This window comes from Protopterus annectens, chromosome 9.part0 (genome assembly GCF_019279795.1).
Source record: "Protopterus annectens isolate FY-2018-M chromosome 9.part0, PAN1.0, whole genome shotgun sequence".
NCBI lineage: Eukaryota > Metazoa > Chordata > Ceratodontiformes > Protopteridae > Protopterus > Protopterus annectens.
This window is the reverse complement of record NC_056743.1, coordinates 871,602,572-871,625,579: the sequence shown is the minus strand read 5'-3', so window position 1 is coordinate 871,625,579 and position 23,008 is coordinate 871,602,572. Positions and strand designations below refer to the sequence as shown.

The 23,008-nt window shown below is 39.9% G+C and overlaps 1 pseudogene; it reads right to left on the bottom strand.

The window, feature by feature from the left end:
• Window positions 1-14,356: 14,356 nt before the first annotated feature.
• Window positions 14,357-23,008, bottom strand: part of LOC122810603 — a 72,341-nt pseudogene continuing 63,689 nt past the window's right edge.

Below are 23,008 nucleotides of genomic sequence, written 5' to 3'. Positions count from 1 at the left end.
CATAACTCTCTATCCCCCCCACTCCCAACCTCCTTAGGTGTGCCAAAAGGATCAGTCCTAGGAACTCTTCTTTTTAATATCTTCACAAACCAACTCAACTCAGCTACCTCTAAAGCAGACATAGTCCAATATGCTGATGACACAGCTTTCATATGCTCTGCACCCACCATCCAACTTCTCTAACAAAAAGCCTAAGAAGTCTTCTCTGAAGTAGAGAATTGGCTTAAAAACTCACAACACATACTAAATCCCAAGAAAACACAACTAATGCTATTCCACTCTACTAAAACGAGCAACCTTACCTTCTCTATACTCTTCGCCAACAAAGCCCAAATCACCCGTGTCACTGAGGCTAAACTCCTAGGAGTTACCACTGACCAGCAACTCAAATTCACAAAGCACGTATCAACAACCATCACTAAAGTCCACAAAAAGCTAGGTTCCCTCTATCGCTGTAAAAGTTATCTAACCACCGAATCTCGAATTGCAGTAGCCAGGACCCACCTCTTATCTACTCTACTTTATGCATCCCCAGTTCTAACTAATCTTTACAAAACTGACCTTAATAAACTTTCCATCTGTTACAACAAAATTGCTAGATTTGCTACCACTGCCAAATCACGATCCTACCACTGCCTTTCCCTACAAGCCTTGCACTGGCTTGAAGTTCCAAACCTATTAAGGTACCATCAACACCGCCTAGTTCATCTAATTCTGTACTATCCCAAGAAACCCCCCAACCTGACTGGCATGCTGAACTTCTACAATCCAAATAGACAACTTCGGTCCTCCAACAAAGCATTAATTGAAACCATCACATGCAAAAACAACTCCAGGGAATCACTATTTGCCCATGAAATAGCAAAAATATGGAACAACCTTCCCCCTGACCTCAGACTACAAAACTCCACACCCTCTTTCAAAAGCCTACTTGAAACATACCTCTTCACCAACCATCTATGCAACTTTAATTGACCCGCTGAAGCCTCGTCCATTCACTATTTCTACACCCAGTCTGCCCTGGACAACACAACACAAACAATATCATCTAACTATACCTATCCATGTGTGAGCAATAACCTGTATATGAGTGTATGTACGTGTGTGTGTGTGTGTGTGTGTGTGTGTGTATGTGTGTGTATGTGTATATATATATATATATATATATATATATATATATATATATATATATATGTGTGTGTGTATATATCTCTCTCTCTCTATACATATATATATATATATATATATATATATATATATATATATATATATATGCTCTTATATGTTTATTTGCTTGAATATATATATATGGAAACTTAAACATTTATATACTCTTATTCAATTGTGAAATATCTTGCAATGCTCTACCAATTTCTTATCTACTCTCATTGTATATTTTGTACACTTGTATTTTCAACCAAATGGGGGAATATCCTCTTATTGTATACTAACGGCTGTAAAATCTACAATCTGTATGCTACTTCTCTGTAATGTCTTGTTTGCAAATTTTTCTTCTCTCTGCAAACTTATGGAGTTTTTCTCCCCTGGAGTCCACTGAAAATGGACACTTGTTGTCCAGTCTGACTATCCTGGCAAACAAATGTTAAATAATAAATAAATTTTCCTTGTCCTGTTGAATACTTTCAGCATGTGCGGTGAATAAACCGTATGTCTTTACTGAGTCTTGTCTCCTGCATCACATACAGCACAAAGTTTTAATATCAGGATGGCATTCTCTTTATCGATACAAGAATTGCATAAAATGCCAGTGCAAACTAACTTTGTGGTTTGTCTTAACTTTCTTGATTGTTCTGTCAGCCTCTTCAAATTTTGCAGTCAAAATGTTTCTCACAGAAATGCCAGTTAATTTATCCACAGCTTTAGGAAGACAGCCACCTTGCATGCCTAGTAGCATTCGCCTCTTGACATCCAGAAATAAAAAAGTCTTAAAGTGTTTTAAAGTTTAATTTCATTACAATGGCTATGTTACATTTTGAGGCCAATCATATTTTCTGGATTTTTGTTAACATGTGCATTGTTGTACTTGGATAAATTTCCACCAGATGTCATTGTTCTTGAGCTGTTGACAAAACAAATCTTCAGTTACTTGCCATAGTCTGGGGAAATAAAAAAATAATGGAAAATAAAGTGGAAGATCTCCAGGATTAGAATCAGTGCAGTGTAAGACTAAGCTACCAGATGTTAACATCAAGCACTATGACAAACAATCCACACATTGTGCACAGTTTGGAATTAAGTTACGTAACACAGACCATTTTCCAAAATCAAGTTAAAGGGTGCTCTGTGTTGCATTATTCAATTACTGTTACTGAAGATAGAAGGGAATCGGTCTCCACAAATACCAGGATAGGATATTGCAGTGTTTTAAAGAATTTATTTTTAGTGTTTTTCATGGATGCAAAATAAATGCATACTTAATCCAGACAGAATATCTGGTCAGTTCCAACTCCCACACTGAGCTAGCACTGAGTTGGTATTCAAACCCACTTCTCCACCACAATATTGCTCTATCCACTAGCTCTGTTGACTAGGTTTTGCAACCTGACACACCTAAAGTACATAAACATTACTCACTTTCCCTGATCTACTATGCTTTCATTGATAATCAAATGATTAATTTATACAGGGTTAATCAATACTTGATCACTATAGAACAGAATGCATTATTTCTCTTACAACCATATATTTCTCTTAAGCTTTATGTAGTTTTAAACGTTTAGATTATCTAGTATATTGTTTACTTTATTAGCATAACAAAGCCATTACACATACGTTCATTTTTGTTAAATGGTCAAGCTTGTAAATGCCCATTAATGCTAATTTTCCAACAAATCACAACAAAGCTGTCTTCTGCTTTACCACCCATATTTTCCAATACTAAAGTGTCTGTGTGTGTCTGTGTGTGTCTGTGTGTGCGTGTGTGTGCGTGTGTGTGTGTGTGCGTGCGTGCATGTGCGTGATGTGGCACATATGGCTTATCCAGTCTGACAGGACTGTAAGGGGATTTATGCTAAATGGATAATACCAACTAAGTAGAAGCACTTCATTTTTGCAGCTCTCTGGGGATTCTGGACTGGTTAACAAACTGCTTAGAGTAACACAGTTGAAAGCAGTGAAGGGAATCAAACCCAGAATATCAGGACAAAGTTCATTGGCAGTTCACAGCCCTAGCTTTGTACCACAGTACCAGACTATTATAGTCAGTTCCTTCACCAGTGGTGCAGTTCTGTGTACTGTTGCTCATCACATTTCCCAACAGGTTAAAATTTATACTCCTGTAGTTCCAGACCATTGTTACAATAGTCCTTTCCATTCTTAATGTATGGATCATGAAAGCTCAGTGTTATGCTCACCATTGCCTGCAGGCTCCCTTGGTTTTATGTATTACAGATAGATCCTGTCTATCTGTGTAGTAGTATGGCTAACTTTATAGTGCCTGACACATGGTAGTAGCATTTCAGTCTATCTGTGTAGTAGTATGGCTAACTTTATAGTGCCTGACACATGGTAGTAGCATTTCAGTCTATCTGTGTAGTAGTATGGCTAACTTTATAGTGCCTGACACATGGTAGTAGCATTTCAGTCTATCTGTGTAGTAGTATGGCTAACTTTATAGTGCCTGACACATGGTAGTAGCATTTCAGTCTATCTGTGTAGTAGTATGGCTAACTTTATAGTGCCTGACACATGGTAGTAGCATTTCAGTCTATCTGTGTAGTAGTATGGCTAACTTTATAGTGCCTGACACATGGTAGTAGCATTTCAGTCTATCTGTGTAGTAGTATGGCTAACTTTATAGTGCCTGACACATGGTAGTAGCATTTCAGTCTATCTGTGTAGTAGTATGGCTAACTTTATAGTGCCTGACACATGGTAGTAGCATTTCAGTCTATCTGTGTAGTAGTATGGCTAACTTTATAGTGCCTGACACATGGTAGTAGCATTTCAGTCTATCTGTGTAGTAGTATGGCTAACTTTATAGTGCCTGACACATGGTAGTAGCATTTCAGTCTATCTGTGTAGTAGTATGGCTAACTTTATAGTGCCTGACACATGGTAGTAGCATTTCAGTCTATCTGTGTAGTAGTATGGCTAACTTTATAGTGCCTGACACATGGTAGTAGCATTTCAGTCTGTCTGTGTAGTAGTATGGCTAACTTTATAGTGCCTGACACATGGTAGTAGTATGGCTAACTTTATAGTGCCTGACACATGGTAGTAGCATTTCATTTCAGTCAGGCCTTTATACTTTGATGATCATCTGTAAAGGACAGGTACAAAGCAGGCAGAGAAATTCATCAACTGAATGCTGTTAAATGTGTCCCTTCTGATCCCATGAAGAGACCAGCTGGTCTGCATTGATCCCTCATTTGGACTTCTAAGTGCCCCACTTGTGAAGATGGGGGCAATCACAGGTAAAGAAAATCTAAATAAAAGTAGAGCTGAAAATAAGTGGCGGCACAGCCACACTGGAATCAGCGCTACAATCAGACAGATGCCCGACAGGCTTTATTGGCGTCTTTTGTCTGCATTAGCAAATGTTTCTTTAGCTCATTCAAGCCTATAGCATTTTTTGTATATTTCTAGTTAACATTCATTGTTCTAGGTCTAGACCTTTTTTGGGTCTGGCTTCTTTAAGTAAGCAACCTACCAGCTAATAGTGCTAGAAAGAGCAAGCCTTATTTACAAAATGGCACTACAATTGTTAATCAACAATTTCCCACAGTCAAGAGATTAATCACTGTCTGCAACTTATTAATATTTTCATATTTATGTTCATATTTTTTAAAACTGAAAGACCTACATGCTATTGAGGGGTATGGTGTAAAAGTCCATGGGTGGGATACAGAAATGTTAATTGTCAATATTGATGTCTTACTATACTGGAGATATTACCAATTGTTTGTTACTAATTATGAAAATAAGCAAGATTTCCATATTATTTATTTACTGGCATCTGTTTACTGGGAAAATCTGACTAAGCAGTGCCAATTTCAGTGGATCCTAGGGAGAAAAGCTCCATTATACAGACATCATGGACACCATTTGCACTGTTTCCTCATTTACAGTCAGTTTCATTCACGAACAACAATTCTATTATTCAGAAATCCTTGACATCAGTTACATAATTTACAAAGCGTTTCAATTAAAAAAATAATAGCCACATTGGTTGTATATGAATAAACAAGGGACTATATTTAGTACAATGTCATCAGTGTGCATAGATTGAGATAGAGCAGCCCAAAGACAGGATGAGAGGAGGCACAAGGAATATGAAGGAGACGGGATGATAGAGAGGGGTATCCTTGTGATAATAGTACATTACGTTTCATTCCGTTGCTTATTTTAAAGCTGTCTCGCTATGTTAAACCCATTTAACATAGCGGGACAGCAGCGAAAATCGAGTTATACTAATGGAAAAAACCGGGCGACCGGACCTTTTTCCATTAGTATAACTCGATTTACAACGGGCACGCTGGCCAATCAGCGTGCACGTTTTGGGGGGATCATGGTATAATAGTACTTATTACATTACTTAATACTTCAAAAAACATACACCTATTGCATGGCATCATTAGATATTGTTGAAGAAAACTGTCATTGATGTTTGCACTGTCAGTTGCATATCTTGAGTGATACTCAGTGTCATTTATATTGCCAATTAAATGTGTTTTCATATTTCTGAAAATATAATAAACATGCATTCAGAGATAAAATTCTTGTAATGTGAAACCTTATGCCTGGTTAACAACAGTGTCCTTACAATATAAGTCTAGGTCGTACAGTTTCCAATATATAACAATTTCTTTGTGAATGTTTAGCAAAAAAATATAATTCTGGATTTGTGAGGATTATAATGCATTATGGTATTTATGAAAAGACTATGAACACATTCACTATTATCTCTGTAAAGGATCATTTTTACTGATAACTGTGTTACTTATACAATTTTAATAGTAATAGAAGCTATCACAGTATTTACATTTGTTTATTTTATACTCTTTAAGGAGATTTTTCAGAAAATGCCCTGGAATGCAAGGATGTATACTGGCTGCTAGAGGTATGACATTCCATGTTACACAGTTGTTAATGAGCTACTCATGTGTTGTGGCTGCCATTGGAACTGCAGCACTAGAATGCTGTCCACAGCACTGTGACAAGAGGTGTGGAAATCATTGCCCTGTGCAATGACCTCTGTAACTATCATCGGGTTCAGTAGTTTTTCAGAACATTTGCACTGGGCCAGACTAACTGTTTAAGATTACATGCTTGATGTATAATGACAGACACTCACTCACTGCAGAGCTATCTTGGTGTCTTCACAGAGACTGAGGGGTCCTAATGGTGAGATGAAAATCAGCAAGCAAAGGGGAGTAGTAGTGCTGAAATTGAATTCATCCTCAAGTCCTGGTGAGTACCTTCATGAGGTGGACGCTGTTTTTCACAAAATCTCACCAAGGCGACACTGATATACAGACTGTATTTATATAGCATATATCATGGACAGAAGTAAGTCAAAAACAAAAATGATAGATGGGTGCACAAGGCCCAGGATAAAAAAGTGTCCAATCCTGGTAGGCACACTGGTGCCAGGACTGGAAAAAATGTCAGTGTAGAATCCTCAAAATACGAAAACATTCCTACAATGGGGCCAGGCCAGGCCAAGGGGGAGGATGGCCCCCCTGTTGTAGAAGGAAGTAGCAGTCCACAAAAATCACAAAAATTGATTGGCCAAAGAAGAGCCGTAAAGATGATAGAGTGGACTATTGAGGATAAGAAAGAAATTGTGTATTGTTACTATTATGTAAAAAGCCCAGAATTACCAGACAGAGGATATACAAAATGATTAAGAGAGAAATTAGAGGAAAGAAAAATACTTCTACAAGAAAAACTGTCAGAATTGTCAAATAAAAATTTGCGTTCATTAATACAACAGATTTTTGATAAACAGTATATAGATCAATAAACTTTTATCTGTTTGGAAAAAGAAGCATCTGAGGAAGTGTGAAAATATAAACAACAAAACCTAGATATCTTTGAAAGGTATAAAAAAGAAATATGGACATGGGAGAGAGAGATTTGATATGGTGCAGTATTTATGCAAAGGGAAAGCCAAGTTAACTAATATAGAGAAGGCACTCTCAAAGATATTCAAAGAGAAGTACAGACAAAAGCATCCAGACATGGAAATTTTCACCATAAAAAAATTAATATCACAAAGATGTAATGTGGAAAAGAAGATTAGTAAAGCAGAAGTTAAAGAAATAGAAGTTGAAGTTATGGAGTGCCCATGAAGTGAAGGATTTAATGTAGAAGGTCTAACACAGACTACATCATGGCATGATGGAGTGAGTCCCCAGAATAAGTAAACTCAAGAAGATCAGGAGACATGTGAAGAAGAAATATGGACATGGGAAAGGAAAAGAGATTTAATATGGTGTAATATTTATGCAAAGGAGAAAGCAAAACTAACCAATACAAAAAGAGCAGCACCAAAGATATTTGAAGAGAAATAGTTAAAGGAATCCGGATATGGAAAACTTTACAATACAAAAAATAAGAAGACTAAGAGGAAAAGCAGAAAAAAGAGATTAGTAATGGAGGAGTCAAAGAAATAGAAATTAAGGTTATGGAGCAGCTGCAAAGAGAAGCATTCAGTGTAGTAAATCGAATACAGAAAGCACCACAACAGGATAGAGCAATGGATATCCAAATTAAGGGGAAACCAGTGGAACAGGAAGCAATTGGTCAGGTGCCATATCAAGATATTTTGGAGCCTTCCACAGGAAACCATTATAAACATTCACTTGAAGCTAGACAGCAAGGAAAGGAACACGAAACTGTGGAAAATCTGATGCAGTCAATGTTGAGGAGTGATAGGCCGGTGGGTTCCCATATGACAGAGCAACGGATGACACAGGATGAAATTGAAGAGAATGTGCCACAGGAAGATGCTATAGAACTCTCTATAGAATGCCCGCAGGAAACAGAAAATAAGGGATGTGCCCTCAGTTTGGAAGAAAATGAGCTAAGAGAAGAGTTGCCTGATTTAACGGACATGGATAGATATATTAAGATCAGTGAGAGAAATAAACTGCAGAAGGTCAATAAAACCCAAAAAGTAAGAAGTCTAATAAAACAAATTAATGTAAGTAATTAGGACTGTCCATAGAGATCCATGTGATATAACAGAAGTAAACAGGATATATTACTGTGCTGCTAAATTAATAACAGATAAAATTGTACCACAAGATCAGAGGGTAGTGAGGGAAAGGAAGGTGAGAAATCGAATACCATCATGGAAGTATCGAATAGAGAAAACTATAAAGCAATTAAGACAAGAAATGTCACTGTTAGAAGATTATAGAAGAGGGAACAGATCAACAAAAATACTAAGAAAGATAGATGTGATTAAAGCAATGCACAGTATTAAAACAGACCAGGATCTATCAGGCACTATCGCAAATAAACTAAAAATTTCAGCACAGGCAGAAAAACTTAGAATATACACAGATAAACATAAGGGAAAATTACAAAATAAGCAATTTATTGATGACCCAAAAAAGTTTTACAGAGAATTGGAAAATAGGGTAAAAGGAATTGAAAGACCACCAAAACAAAGAGGAAGTAGATACATTTTGGAGAAGTATTTATGAAGATCCTGTGGAACAAAATAAAGATGCTACATGGATAGATGAAGTAAAAGAAAGAATAAGAAGTTTAAAGGTATGGGATATGAAATGGGATGAAGTAACAGCCAAAGAGATTAAAACAAAGTTGAGAAAAGCCTCAAACTGGAAAACCCCAGGCCCAAATGCAGTACATAACTTTTGGTTAAAAGTATTAACATCTTTGCATGAGGATTTAGCCATGAGTAAAAACTATTTATATGCACACCCCAAACAGACACCATACTGGTGAACAACTGGCAAAGCAATGCTCTTACGTAAGAGTGGACCTGCAAGCTACCCTAAAACTTATAGACTAATAACTTGCCTTCCAATGACGTAGAAACTATACATGGGAATTGACGCTGACAGAGTTTATAGTCATTTAAAAGAAAACTCAATTATGGCAGTAGAACAAAAGGGCAATAAAAGAAAGTCATATGGAACAAAGGATCATTTGTTGTTAAATAAAGTTATAGTGAAGAACTGTAAAAAGGGGGAGAATCTAAGTATGGCATGGATTGACACAAAAAAGCATTTCAGAGTATCCCACATTCATGGATAAAAGAGTGCTTGCAAATGTACAAGATACACCCTACACTGATTGACTGCATACAATAACCATTAAACAATGGCAGACCACTTTGCAATTAAGTCATGATAAAGGACAGGTTATTATACCAGAGATAAAAATTAAAAGGGGGGATATTCCCGGGTGACTCTGTCACTGTTGGTATTCTGCCTTGCCATTAATCCATTAAGATGTTTACTTAACAGCTTAGACCATGGCTATAATTTGGCTCTTAGAAAAAGTCTAATGACTTCTCATCTTCTCTTTATCGATGATTTAAAACTGTATAACTCATCAGATGAGGAACTGAAAGCACAGCTGCAGGTTGTCAAAACTTTTTCAGATGATGATAGAATGTAATTTGGTCTTGATAAATGTGCAAAAGCAACCTTTAAAACTGCAGCACCAGGAAAACATCAGTTTGGGACAAGTATGTGATATAAAACAACCTGAGCAAGAGGGAGTGTATAAATACTTGTGAACCGATGAAGGATCAGCAATAAAACATGAACAAATGTGAGTAAAACTCAGTAAGGAATACTTTAGAAGTGAAGCCACGGTGGTGCAGCGGTTAGCATTGTTGCCTCAGAGCAAGAGGTTCTCCTGTTCAATTCATGGCTGGAGCACCTTCTGTGTTATGACTGACAAAGTTTGCAGATGACTGCAAACTGGGCGCCATAGTCGAAAACACATCTGACACAGATATCCTCCAGAAGGGCCTCACAGAAATGGATAACTGGTGCCAGAGCCATGGCCTGAAGTTAAACGCCAAAAAATGCATAGTCATACCCTTCGGGAAAAACAAGGTTACCCCTAGCTACCATATAGGTGGCAATCCACTGAGCACAGAAAAAGTCATCAGGGATCTGGGGACCCAGGTTGACAGTAGCCTTTCGTTTGACACTCATGTTGCTAAAGTAGTTAGGAAAACCTTCTATCACCCACCTGATCATGAAGGGATTCACATCTAGATCAAGGGAGGTCATCGTCCCCTGTACTCATCACTCATTAGACCTATGATTGAGTACAATGCCCCATTCGAATGTATCTGACCAGACACCTGCTGCAGCTTGAAAGGCCCCAAAAGTTCCTCACCAAAAGGATAAAGGGTCTCAAAATATGTCTTATGCTGCCCGACTGAAAGAACTCCAGCTCTATTCAGTCTCATACCGCTTGCTCAGAGGTGACCTGTGCCTGACATATAAGGCCATGTCAAACCCAGATTTGATGAATATGCTTCACCTCAAAAAATCTAGATCCCTCAGAACCACAAGGGCGGGAGACTTAAACCTTGACACGGTTATAAATAGAACGTGCTGGAGGGACAGATTCATCACCCAGAGACTCCCTATGCTGTGGAACAAAATCCCGGTACATGTGAGGCAGAGCACCTCTCTGGCCTTGTTCAAGAGGAATCTTGACCAATGGATGGGAGATTGCAGATATACCCCAGGGATTACTTCAGTGTCACTGCTCGACAGAGGCACAGCAAAATGATAGGCATAGTTTTTATTCAAACTAAAGGGGTGGCGAAAGCCACATAACTATGGGCTAGGCTTATAATAGCCTAGTATGAACCTATGAACCTATGAGTCTGCATGTCCTCCATGCAGCCAAGTGACATTAAAGACATGCAGGTAGATGTGAGCGTGAATGGGCATGCCTTAGTTGAAGGCTGGGCGTCGGGCTGGCAACTCTACACCATAAAAATCCACTGCCAATCATGAGTGGACCAGAGTTCCGCTGTGGCGACCCCTAACCGGGAAAAGCCGAAAGACTTTTTAAGGAATACTTTAGAAGACTTAAATTAATCCTGAGAACAGCATTGACATCTAGGAACAAGATTCAAGCTGTACATTAATTTGCTCTTCCTGTCCTAACTTACAGTTTTGGAGTGACTGACTGGCCCCAAAAAGTGTTGAATAGATTAGATATTAAAACAAGAAGGATGCTTCATGCTCACCAAATGATTTATACAAATCAGTGTATATGAAGATTATATATTACCTGTTCTGAAGGAAGGATGGGCCTACTTGAAATTGATTATATGTATAGATCTGCAATCATGGGTCTCCACACATATCTACTGACCTCACAAGATCCAAATGTAGTGAAAGTTTTGAAACATGAGGAGAATAAATCTAAGATGACTTCTCTGCTTAATTTAGCAGAAGCTTATCAACATCAAGCAGGTATGGAAATCAAACCAGAAGTAGATAAAAACCAGGCAGCAACTGAATGTGCCAAAAAACAAAAGAAAGAATATAAGGTGAAGGACCAGATGAAAAGGCAAGAAATGTGGAAAAAACATAAATATAGTTGAAAGTATAAAAAACTTCTGGAAGAACCTCATGTTGATCAGGAACGAATGCAGGAATGGTTAAGGACAGGCGAATTCAAATCAAGAAATGAAAGGTTAATATTGGCAGCCTAAGATAGTGGGCTATGTACACGCTGGTTTACAAAGTCCATTGAACATATGGGAGAAACAGACAAATGTAGGTTTTGTAAAACCAAATTGGAAACAGTCACTCACCTTGTTGCTGGTTGCGACACATTAATGGCAGAAGGACTGTATACTGAAAGGTATAATAATGTGGTGATACTGTTGCACTGGGGATTGTGTAAACATTATGGTATTGAAGTGGCTGAAAAACACTGGAAACATGAGCCGCAAAGCATCATAGAAAATGATGAAATTTATATCACATGGAATCACCCATTACTAGCAGTCCAAAAGATAGATGCTAGAAAACTGGATATAGTGGTCCAAGAAAAGAATACAAAAGTAGCATTGATCATTGAAATCACCACATCTAGTGACTACGGTGTCTTGCATACAGAGAGACACAAAGTCATGAAATATCAGGATCTGCAGGCAGAAAAGAGAGCAATGTGGAAGATACCCAGACAGTTCCAATAGTAGTAGGAGCAGCGAGTCTTATAAAAAAGAATTTGCAGGCATATTTGGATATGTTATCAATGCATGTAACTGCATACGCAATGAAGAAGGAGTCATTAATGGGCACATTGCGGGTGCTGCGAAGAGCACTACTGGCTGACATCAAAGATTGAAACAATACTAATTTCATGAACTTTAATCATGCTTTCACTTAGGAATGGGGTCCATTCCCGTCATGGTATTAGAAACCCAAAAGACTTGGAGAAATTAAAAAGACTGAAGCCCAGAAAAGTAACAGTGGCCACAAAATACCTTTTATGTCAAAGACTGTGTTGTTATTACTTATTTATTGGTCTGTTTATCAGCCTTGATCAACACAATCGGCATAAATGTGTCTTTTCAAAGGAAGCCCAGGAGCACTGCCTTTTCATTAAATGACCTGCTTATATTCCAACAGTGTGCAGTTATAGACTGAAAGAAGACTTCAGGCCCATGCCTATCAGTTTGATAATGTTGCTGCAGTTACATCAGACAGAGTGTGCCTTCTCCTGCCTACCACATCACCGAAGATTTATGAGTTTAGATTATGGATCTGTAGCGAGAGCATCTAGAAATCCTGATGTAGATCAAAGCCTCTGCCCGACTAAATACTGGCATGTTTCTGTCACAGTTGTTGCAGTGGAATGGTAAAAGAATGGAAACTCTGGTCACTGTCACTTGATTGTGCCTTTAGAAATATCTATTCCACTATTACAGAGTGGGACTATGAATAAGGTACTTTCCACTTCCTGTGTGTTACAGCAGTCTGTCAGATAGATCCTTTCTAGCTATGTGTTGTATTATAGCTAATTTCATAGTGACTAACATATGGTAAAGGTATTTCACATCATCTAGTATGCTGGATTCATATAAGATATATATATATATATATATATATATATATATATATATATATATATATATTTATTTTTACATTAGAAATACTTTACGAATGCAGTAAAGTGAGTCTACTAACAAAACAAGGTCATGGTGGGACACGGCTACCTGCACTTATTCAGAAGTGAATACAGGCTAGGAAATGAGCAGGAAACCCATACAAATTCCCTTCTTCATGAATACATATAGAACTTTAATTATACCCCACTAGTATGTGTGTGTGTGTGTGTGTGTGTGTGTGTATTATATTTATTGTATTTTACAGGATTGTTCCATCATTGTATGAAAATAAATTGCTTAAGCAGTCAGGAAGGGATACTTTAGTACTACCTCATATGGCACCACTGTGAGATACAGCTGCAAGAATTAAAAAATGGGAGAAATCCCCAGCTGCTACACACTCAACTGTTTTGTTGCAAGTTTATATCCCAGTTGTCATTTTTCCTATTAAAAAATGTGCAAGACTGATTCAAGTCACTATGCCAGGCATGGTTCTCCGGATACCTTCCTGCCATCGTGTAAGCATGGTTATAAAGTGTAATGTTTAAGTGCAACGTGCACATGCTTGTACATTACAGACAGCAATGTGAACATAAAGGCTATTCTATGATAACATTGCTACATATATTATGGATGTTATTTATTTATTTAGTTACCTGCCTGTTTAACTTAGAAGTCATACTGAACTAGAAAGTTGTGCTAAACTGATAAAAGTTAATTTCCAAACACAGTCAGGAAGATTAAATAAATAGAACACAGTAGTGCATGGAACTGAAATATAAACATCCCTTTAAGGTATCAAAATAATTAACATCAACTTGGGTAATAAAATGTCTCTCTATTTTACAGATAAACTGTTCATGATTATGAGAACTGAAGCTCAGATGTTACGTAAGGGCTCCCTGCAGACTGGTACATGCGTCACAATCAGAGAAGAGGAGACTGTAGACCTTATGCCTGTCATTGTGCAGCTAAATTTTATGCAGATGATGAGCTGATGCTGAATTTATTTTTGTACAGTAGTCCCTTGGGATGGCGTTAGTTCACAGAGAGAGTGTATGTATACAGTGAAGGTAAAAGCAGCAGAGAAGACAATACAAGGTTTGTGCACAGATGTGTTTGTCCGATCGGGGAATTGAGATTAATAGAAAGATAATGATCATAACAACAGCTCGTATAAAGCTGATCAGGCATGTTAACAATGCTGCTAAGGAACGGAAGGTGACAAACAATACCAAAAGAGGAGAATTATACAGCCATCACCTTACCTGGCTAATCCAGCTGTTGAAAGCAGAGACCCTTGTGAAAACGGATGGTTTCTTTGGGTAGTTGCAGCCATTAGCAGAGCCAAAACTGACAATTCCATGATCTTCCCACTTACCATTGGAGCTTCAGCAGTTCAGAGGCCCACCAGAGTCACCCTGCAATGAAAATTTTTGCTTTACATGGCTGTCAGTTGGTATTGCTGAAGCAATTCAGCAATTTATATAAAATGAAATAGGGCAGTATAACAGCTGAAAACCATAAAAGGAGACTCAGAAATGGAAGTTGTAAATCAAATGCATGCCATCTCTAATAAGTAAATAATATTCATGAAACTAGATTAGTAACTACATCCAGCACAATTAGGTCCATCACCCTAGCTCATTTATGTCAGACAAAAATAAAGCTGTTGCTTACATCATCTGCCTTTGACCCAGTAACTGTAGTAATGTAAAATGCTATAGTCATTAGTTCTGCTGTACTTACCTGTAAACCTATAAACCTGTGAAGAAAATATCCAAGGCACATTTTATCAAAGCTGCTGGAAGTATATTGGTTTACAATGAAGGGCAGTTTGACTACTCATAATACTTAACCATATGCCCAGTGTTTATTTGTGCATTTCATCACAACTGGGTCTTAGCAAAATGGGACCCAAAAAATTATTCATTTCCCTCTTTGAAGTTGTCTTGCCAATGAATAGGAATTTTCATTGCCTGGATCAATGGCCACATGTCACTAAGTTATTATTATTTTTAATTAGTCTAGTTTGTGCAGTCATGGGAGGTGACTTTGTTGTCTCCAGCAACTGCTTCTTCTTCTTCCTCTTTCAGCTGTTTCTGTTAGGGGTCGCCACAGCGGATTAGGTTCATAGGTATATAGGATGATACTAGGCTATTGGCCCAGAGGCCCTTATAAGCCTAGCCAAGAATTTCGCCCATGTTCGCTAAGTCAGCACCTGTTTCCCCTGTCCAGCAGGGAAACCGGTGGGATCCCAGGGGTATATTTTCTGTTTCCCATCCAGTGGTCCAGGTTCCTCTTAAAGAGGGCTTGAGAGGTACTCTGCTTGACATGGAGAGGGGAGTCTATTCCACAGAGGGGGGAGTCTCTGGGACACAAATCTATCATGCCAACAAGTTCTATTAATGTCACAGACCAGGTTAAGACCTTGCATGTGAGTTGCACAACTGGAGTTTGAATTACAGATATGCAGCAACTCCATCAAGGCTGGGTCTGAAATGGTCCTGTATGCCAGACCCAGGTAACCTCTGAGCAGTCTGTATGAGAGTGAGTGGAGGGACAGGGCTTTTAGCCTATCTGTATAGAATATGTGTTTGAGACCCTGGATTTTCCTGGTTAGGAACCTCTGTGGTCTCTCCAATTGCTGCATGTGCTTGGCAAGGTACATGCTGAAGGGGGCATTGTACTCAATTATGGGTCTGATAAGTGAGAAGTACAGGGATGTTATGACCTCCTTGTTCCTGGATGAAAAACCCTTATTTATGAGGTGGGCCATGTAGAAAGCCTTCCGTACAACTGAGGCAATGTGGTGGTCAAAAGTCAGGTTGCTATCAACCTGGGTGCCCAAGTCCCTCACAACTGATTGCGTGCTTAGTACATTATTAATGTGATAATTAATGGGGATGACATTTTCCCCAAAGGGGATAATGATGCATTTCTTGGCATTCAGTTTGAGGCTTTGCTTCCAGCACCAGTCATTAGTTTGGGTAAGGCCCTCTTGGAGGATGTTCACATCACTAGGGGAATTTAAGACAGTGCCCAGCTTGCAGGCATCTGCAAACCTGGACAGCCACAGACCACTGGCTCTGGCTTTGGATCATCTGTTTCCATTTCTTTCTGTCCTCTGCATCTTGCTCTGTCACACCAACCACCTGCATGTCCTTTCTCACCACATCCATAAACCTTATCTTAGGCCTCTTCCTCTTTTCCTCTTAGCTGGAAACTCCATCCTTAAGATCCTTTTCCCAATATACCCAGCATCCCTTCTCAGCATGTCCAAACCAATGCATTCTTACCTCTCTGGCTTTGTCTCCAAACCGTCCAACCTGAGCTTGACCCTCTAATATACTGATTCCTAATCCAGTCCATCCACATCACATCCAATGCAAATCTTATCATCTTTAACTCTGCTACCTCCAGCTCTGACTCCTGCCTTTTTGTCAGTGCCACCATCTCCAACAATCCATATAACATAGCTGGTCTCATTACCCTCTTGTAGGGCTTCCCTTTCACTCTTACTGGTACACATTTGTCAGAAATCACTCCAAACAATCTTCTCCACCCACTCCACTCTGCCTGTACTCTCTTCTTCACCTGCCTTCCACACTCACTATTACTCTGAACTGTTGATCCATTCCCAAGTATTTAAATTCATCCACCTTTGCTAACTCTACTCCCTGCATCCTCACCATTCCTCTAGCCCCCCTCTCATTCACACACATATATTCTGTCTTAGTCCTGCTAACCTTTATTCCTCTCCTGCCTAGAGCATATTTTCACCTCTCCAGGATCTCCTCAACTTGTTCCCTACTCTCACTACAGAGCACAATGTCATCGGCAAACATCATAGTCCACGGGGACTCCTGTCTGATCTTGTCTGTCAATGTGTCCATCACCATTGCAAATAAGAAAGGGCTCAGAGCTGATCCTTGATGTAACCCCACCTCCACCTTAAATCCATCTGTCACTCCTACTGCAGACCTTACCACTGTCACACTGCCCTTATACATATCCTGTATCACTTGTACATACTTCTCTGCCACTCCCATCTTCCTCATACAATAGCACAAATCCTCTTTAGGCACCCTGTCATATGCGTTCTCCAAGTCCACAAAGACACAATGCAAGTCCTTCTGATATGCTATATATTTTGTAAACTGCAATAAATTAGTATTCTGATATCAAATGCAGTAAAACAAGGTTTCTTTGATATCGCTACAGTCAGGATATAATCTGTGTAGCAATCATTTAAGTGCCTTTTTATTTGAAGAAGCTGTAGAATAATGCATATGAGCTGTACAGCCAGAGGGTCGTTTACATCATACTTGCGTTCCCTTATTACAGCCTACCTTGACCTTGCAAAAGCTTTCGACACAATACCCCACTCGGGTATTATAGAGAAACTTACCAGCTTAAATGTAAACCCATATGTCACAAACTGGCTAAAGGACAGAACCCACAGGGTTAGAGTAGCTGGCGCCATGTCAGACTCCAAGCCGGTCACAAGTGGTGTCCCACAGGGCTCAGTCCTTGGCCCCCTGTTGTTTGGCATCTACTTCTCAGAAGTACAGGCTAACATAGGAGGACTATGGCTGACAAAGTTTGCAGATGACTGCAAGCTAGGAGCCATAGTGGAAAGTACATCAGACACAGATATCCTTCAGAGGGGTCTCACGGAAACTGATAGCTGGTGCCAGAGCCATGGCCTGAAGTTAAATGCCAAAAAATGTATAGTCATACCTTCGGAAAAATAAGGTAACCCCACGCTACCATATAGGTGGCAATCCACTAAGCACAGAAGAGGTTATCAGGGACCTGGGGACCCAGGTTGACAGTGGCCTTTCTTTTAACACTCACATTGCTAAAGTGGTTAGAAAAACCTTCTACATTGCCCACCTGATCATGAAGGGATTCACATCCAGATCAAGTGAGATCATTGTTCCCCTGTACTCTTCACTTATCAGACCAATGATCGAGTACAATGCCCCATTCGGGATGTATCTCACCCGACACCTGCAGCAATTGGAGAGACCCCAAAAGTTCCTCACCAAAAGGATAAAGGGACTCCAAAATCTGTCATATGCTGCCAGACTGAAGAAACTCCAGCTCTATTCAGTCGCATACCGTCTGCTCAGTGGTGACCTGTGCCTGACATACAAGGCCATGTCCAACCCGGAATTAATGAACATGCTCCACCTCAAAAAATCCAAATCTACCAGATACACTAGAGCAAGCAACTTAAACCTTAGCACGGATATAAATAGGACATGCTGGAGGGATAGATTTGTCACCCAGAGACTCCCTATGTTGTGGAATAAAATCCCGGTCCATGTGAGGCAGAGCACCTCGCTGGCTCAGTTCAAGAGAAATCTTGACCGGTGGATGGGAGATTGTAGGTTTACCCCGGGAATCATCTCTGTGTCACTGCTGGACAGAGGCATAACAAACTAATGGGCACAGTATTTTTTAACATAAGGGGTGGCGTAGACCACAAAAACTCTGGGCTAGGCTTATAAATGCCTTAGGGCAGATAGCCTAGTATAAACCTATGAACCTATGAATAAAAAGATAACGATCATAACAATAGCTCATATAAAGCTGATCAGGCATGTTAACAATGCTGTTAAGGAACGGAAGGTGACAAACAATACCAAAAGAGGAAAATTATACAGCCATCACCTTACCTGGCTAATCCAGCTGTTGAAAGCAGAGACCCTTGTGAAAACGGATGGTTTCTTTGGGTAGTTGCAGCCATTAGCAGAGCCAAAACTGACAATTCCATGATCTTCCCACTTACCATTGGAGTTTCAGCAGTTCAGAGGCCCACCAGAGTCACCCTGCAATGAAAATGTTTGCTTTACATGGCTGTCGGTTGGTATTGCTGAAGCAATTCAGCAATTTATATAAAATGAAATAGGGCAGTATAACAGCTGAAAACCATAAAAGGAGACTCAGAAATGGAAGGTGTAAATCAAATGCATGCCATCTCTAAAAGTAAATAATATTCATGAAACTAGATTAGTAACTACATCCAGCACAATTAGGTCCATCACCCTAACTCATTTATGTCAGACAAAAATAAAGCTGTTGCTTACATCATCTGCCTTTGACCCAGTAACTGTAGTAATATAAAAATGCTATAGTCATTAGTTCTGCTGTACTTACCTGTAAACCTATAAAACTGTGAAGAAAATATCCAAGGCACATTTTATCAAAGCTGCTGGAAGTATATTGGTTTACAATAAAGGGCAGTTTGACTGCTCATAATACTTGACCATATGCCCAATGTTTATTTGTGCATTTCATCACAACTGGGTCTTAGCAAAATGGGACCCAAAAAAGTATTCATTTCCCTCTTTGAAGTTGTCTTGCCAATGAATAGGAATTTTCATTGCCTGGATCAATGGCCACATGTCACTAAGTTATTATTATTTTTAATTAGTCTAGTTTGTGCAGTCATGAGAGGTGACTTTGTTGTCTCCAGCAACTGCTTCTTCTTCTTCCTCTTTCAGCTGTTCCTGTTAGGGGTCGCCACAGAGGATTAGGTTCATAGGATGATACTAGGCTATTGGCCCAGAGGCCCTTATAAGCCTAGCCAAGAATTTCGCCCATGTTCGCTAAGTCAGCACCTGTTTCCCCTGTCCAGCAGGGAAAACGGTGGGATCCCAGGAGTATATTTTCTGTTTCCCATCCAGTGGTCCAGGTTCCTCTTAGAGGGCTAGTGAGGTACTCTGCTTGACATGGAGAGGGGAGTCTATTCCACAGAGGGGGGAGTCTCTGGGACACAAATCTATCATGCCAACAAGTTCTATTAATGTCACAGACCAGGTTAAGACCTTGCATGTGAGTTGCACAACTGGAGTTTGAATTACAGATATGCAGCAACTCCATCAAGGCTGGGTCTGAAATGGTCTTGTATGCCAGACCCAGGTAACCTCTGAGCAGTCTATATGAGAGTGAGTGGAGGGACAGGGCTTTTAGCCTATCTGTATAGAATAGGTGTTTGAGACCCTGGATTTTCCTGGTTAGGAACCTCTGTGGTCTCTCCAATTGCTGCATGTGCTTGGCAAGGTACATGCTGAAGGGGGCATTGTACTCAATTATGGGTCTGATAAGTGAGAAGTACAGGGATGTTATGACCTCCTTATTCCTGGATGAAAAACCCTTATTTATGAGGTGGGCCATGTAGAAAGCCTTCCGTACAACTGAGGCAATGTGGTGGTCAAAAGTCAGGTTGCTATTAACCTGGGTGCCCAAGTCCCTCACAACTGATTGTATGCTTAGTACATTATTAATGTGATAATTAGTGGGGATGACATTTTCCCCAAAGGGGATAATGATGCATTTCTTGGCATTCAGTTTGAGGCTTTGCTTCCGGCACCAGTCATTAGTTTGGGTAAGGCCCTCTTGGAGGATGTTCACATCACTAGGGGAATTTAAGACAGTGCCCAGCTTGCAGGCATCTGCAAACCTGGACAGCCACAGACCACTGGCTTTGGCTTTGGATCATCTGTTTCCATTTCTTTCTGTCCTCTGCATCTTGCTCTGTCACACCAACCACCTGCATGTCCTTTCTCACCACATCCATAAACCTTATCTTAGGCCTCTTCCTCTTTTCCTCTTAGCTGGAAACTCCATCCTTAACATCCTTTTCCCAATATACCCAGCATCCCTTCTCAGCATGTCCAAACCAATGCATTCTTACCTCTCTGGCTTTGTCTCCAAACCGTCCAACCTGAGCTTGACCCTCTAATATACTGATTCCTAATCCAGTCCATCCACATCACATCCAATGCAAATCTTATCATCTTTAACTCTGCTACCTCCAGCTCTGACTCCTGCCTTTTTGTCAGTGCCACCATCTCCAACAATCCATATAACATAGCTGGTCTCATTACCCTCTTGTAGGGCTTCCCTTTCACTCTTACTGGTACACATTTGTCAGAAATCACTCCAAACAATCTTCTCCACCCACTCCACTCTGCCTGTACTCTCTTCTTCACCTGCCTTCCACACTCACTATTACTCTGAACTGTTGATCCATTCCCAAGTATTTAAATTCATCCACCTTTGCTAACTCTACTCCCTGCATCCTCACCATTCCTCTAGCCCCCCTCTCATTTACACACACATATTCTGTCTTAGTCCTGCTAACCTTTATTCCTCTCCTGCCTAGAGCATATTTTCACCTCTCCAGGATCTCCTCAACTTGTTCCCTACTCTCACTACAGATCACAATGTCATCGGCAAACATCATAGTCCACGGGGACTCCTGTCTGATCTTGTCTGTCAATGTGTCCATCACCATTGCAAATAAGAAAGGGCTCAGAGCTGATCCTTGATGTAACCCACCTCCACCTTAAATCCATCTGTCACTCCCACTGCAGACCTTACCACTGTCACACTGCCCTTATACATATCCTGTACCACTTGTACATACTTCTCTGCCACTCCCAACTTCCTCATACAATAGCACAAATCCTCTTTAGGCACCCTGTCATATGCGCTCTCCAAGTCCACAAAGACACAATGCAAGTCCTTCTGATATGCTATATATTTTGTAAACTGCAATAAATTAGTATTCTGATATCAAATGCAGTAAAACAAGGTTTCTTTGATATCGCTACAGTCAGGATATAATCTGTGTAGCAATCATTTAAGTGCCTTTTTATTTGAAGAAGCTGTAGAATAATGCATATGAGCTGTACAGCCAGAGGGTCGTTTACATCATACTTGCTGCGAGCAGTTCATCGCTTCTCGTTATCACTCTCATTCAATCAATAAATAAAATGCAAAAATATAAAGCTTTTTTCCTAGGGATGTTGTTGTTGTTGTTGTGTCTTTCGGCTTTTCCCGGTTAGGGTTCGCCACAGTGGAACTCCAGTCCACTAATGATTGGTAGTTGATTTTTACGTGCCGAGTTACCAGCCCTGATGCACAACCTTCAACGAAGGTACGCCCATTCATGCATGTCTCCACACAGAAGACGCTCTAGCTGAGAATCAAACCGGACAGAATCTTACTGTGAGGTGACAACGCTACCGCAGCACCACCACCGCGGTTTTATGAAGATTTATTAAATTATATCACAGGGTGTGCTAAGTAAATTGAGTGCCTTAAGAATGTAATTCAAGAACCAGTCTTCAAAGATGACAAGCACAGATGTCAAAAACATGCCCATACTAGTTTTGTTTCATTAGCAGTGTAGACACACCTCTCAACCTCTTAGTGCATGAAATCTGGGCAAAGCCAAAATAATTGAGGAACAAAGGCCCAAAAGTAGGGACGGATTTTAAATATTGCTTTTATAAACTTAGAAAGTTACTAGAGTGACAGCTGTTCCATTAGCATGTATTTTTTTCTGAAGGATATGAAGTTTGAAATTCCCAATCCCAAGTAGGAAAGACATCTCTGATCAGTATCAGCAAGAAACTATGATCCCTCATAAAATAATGCAAGGCTAGCTTCAAAAGAAAAACTGCCAAGGACTCCAAAGATAACCACAAAGCGTTCTTTAGCTATGTGAAGAACCTAAGAGGAAACTCTCAGATCTGATCTGAGTTAGTGCAGAATGGCACAAAATACACTGAACCGACTGATATTGCCAACATTCTGGCAGACAAGTTTAGTGCAAACTTCACCCCCCTCTTACCCCCTAAAGGGCCCATAACCATACCAGAAGAATGTAGAGCCCGGGCAATCAGTGACACACAGGTTAAAACAGCCCTATCCAAAGCCAAAAACACAGCTTCAATGGGACCGGATGTTGTCCCAGGGTGTGTCTTACATGAGCTCCAAAATGAACTAACCCCTCATCTAAACACACTGTTCAAATTCAGCCTCTCTACAGGCTATGTACCCATAGAGTGGTGCACAGCAACAGTTATCCTGCTCCACAAAGGTGGA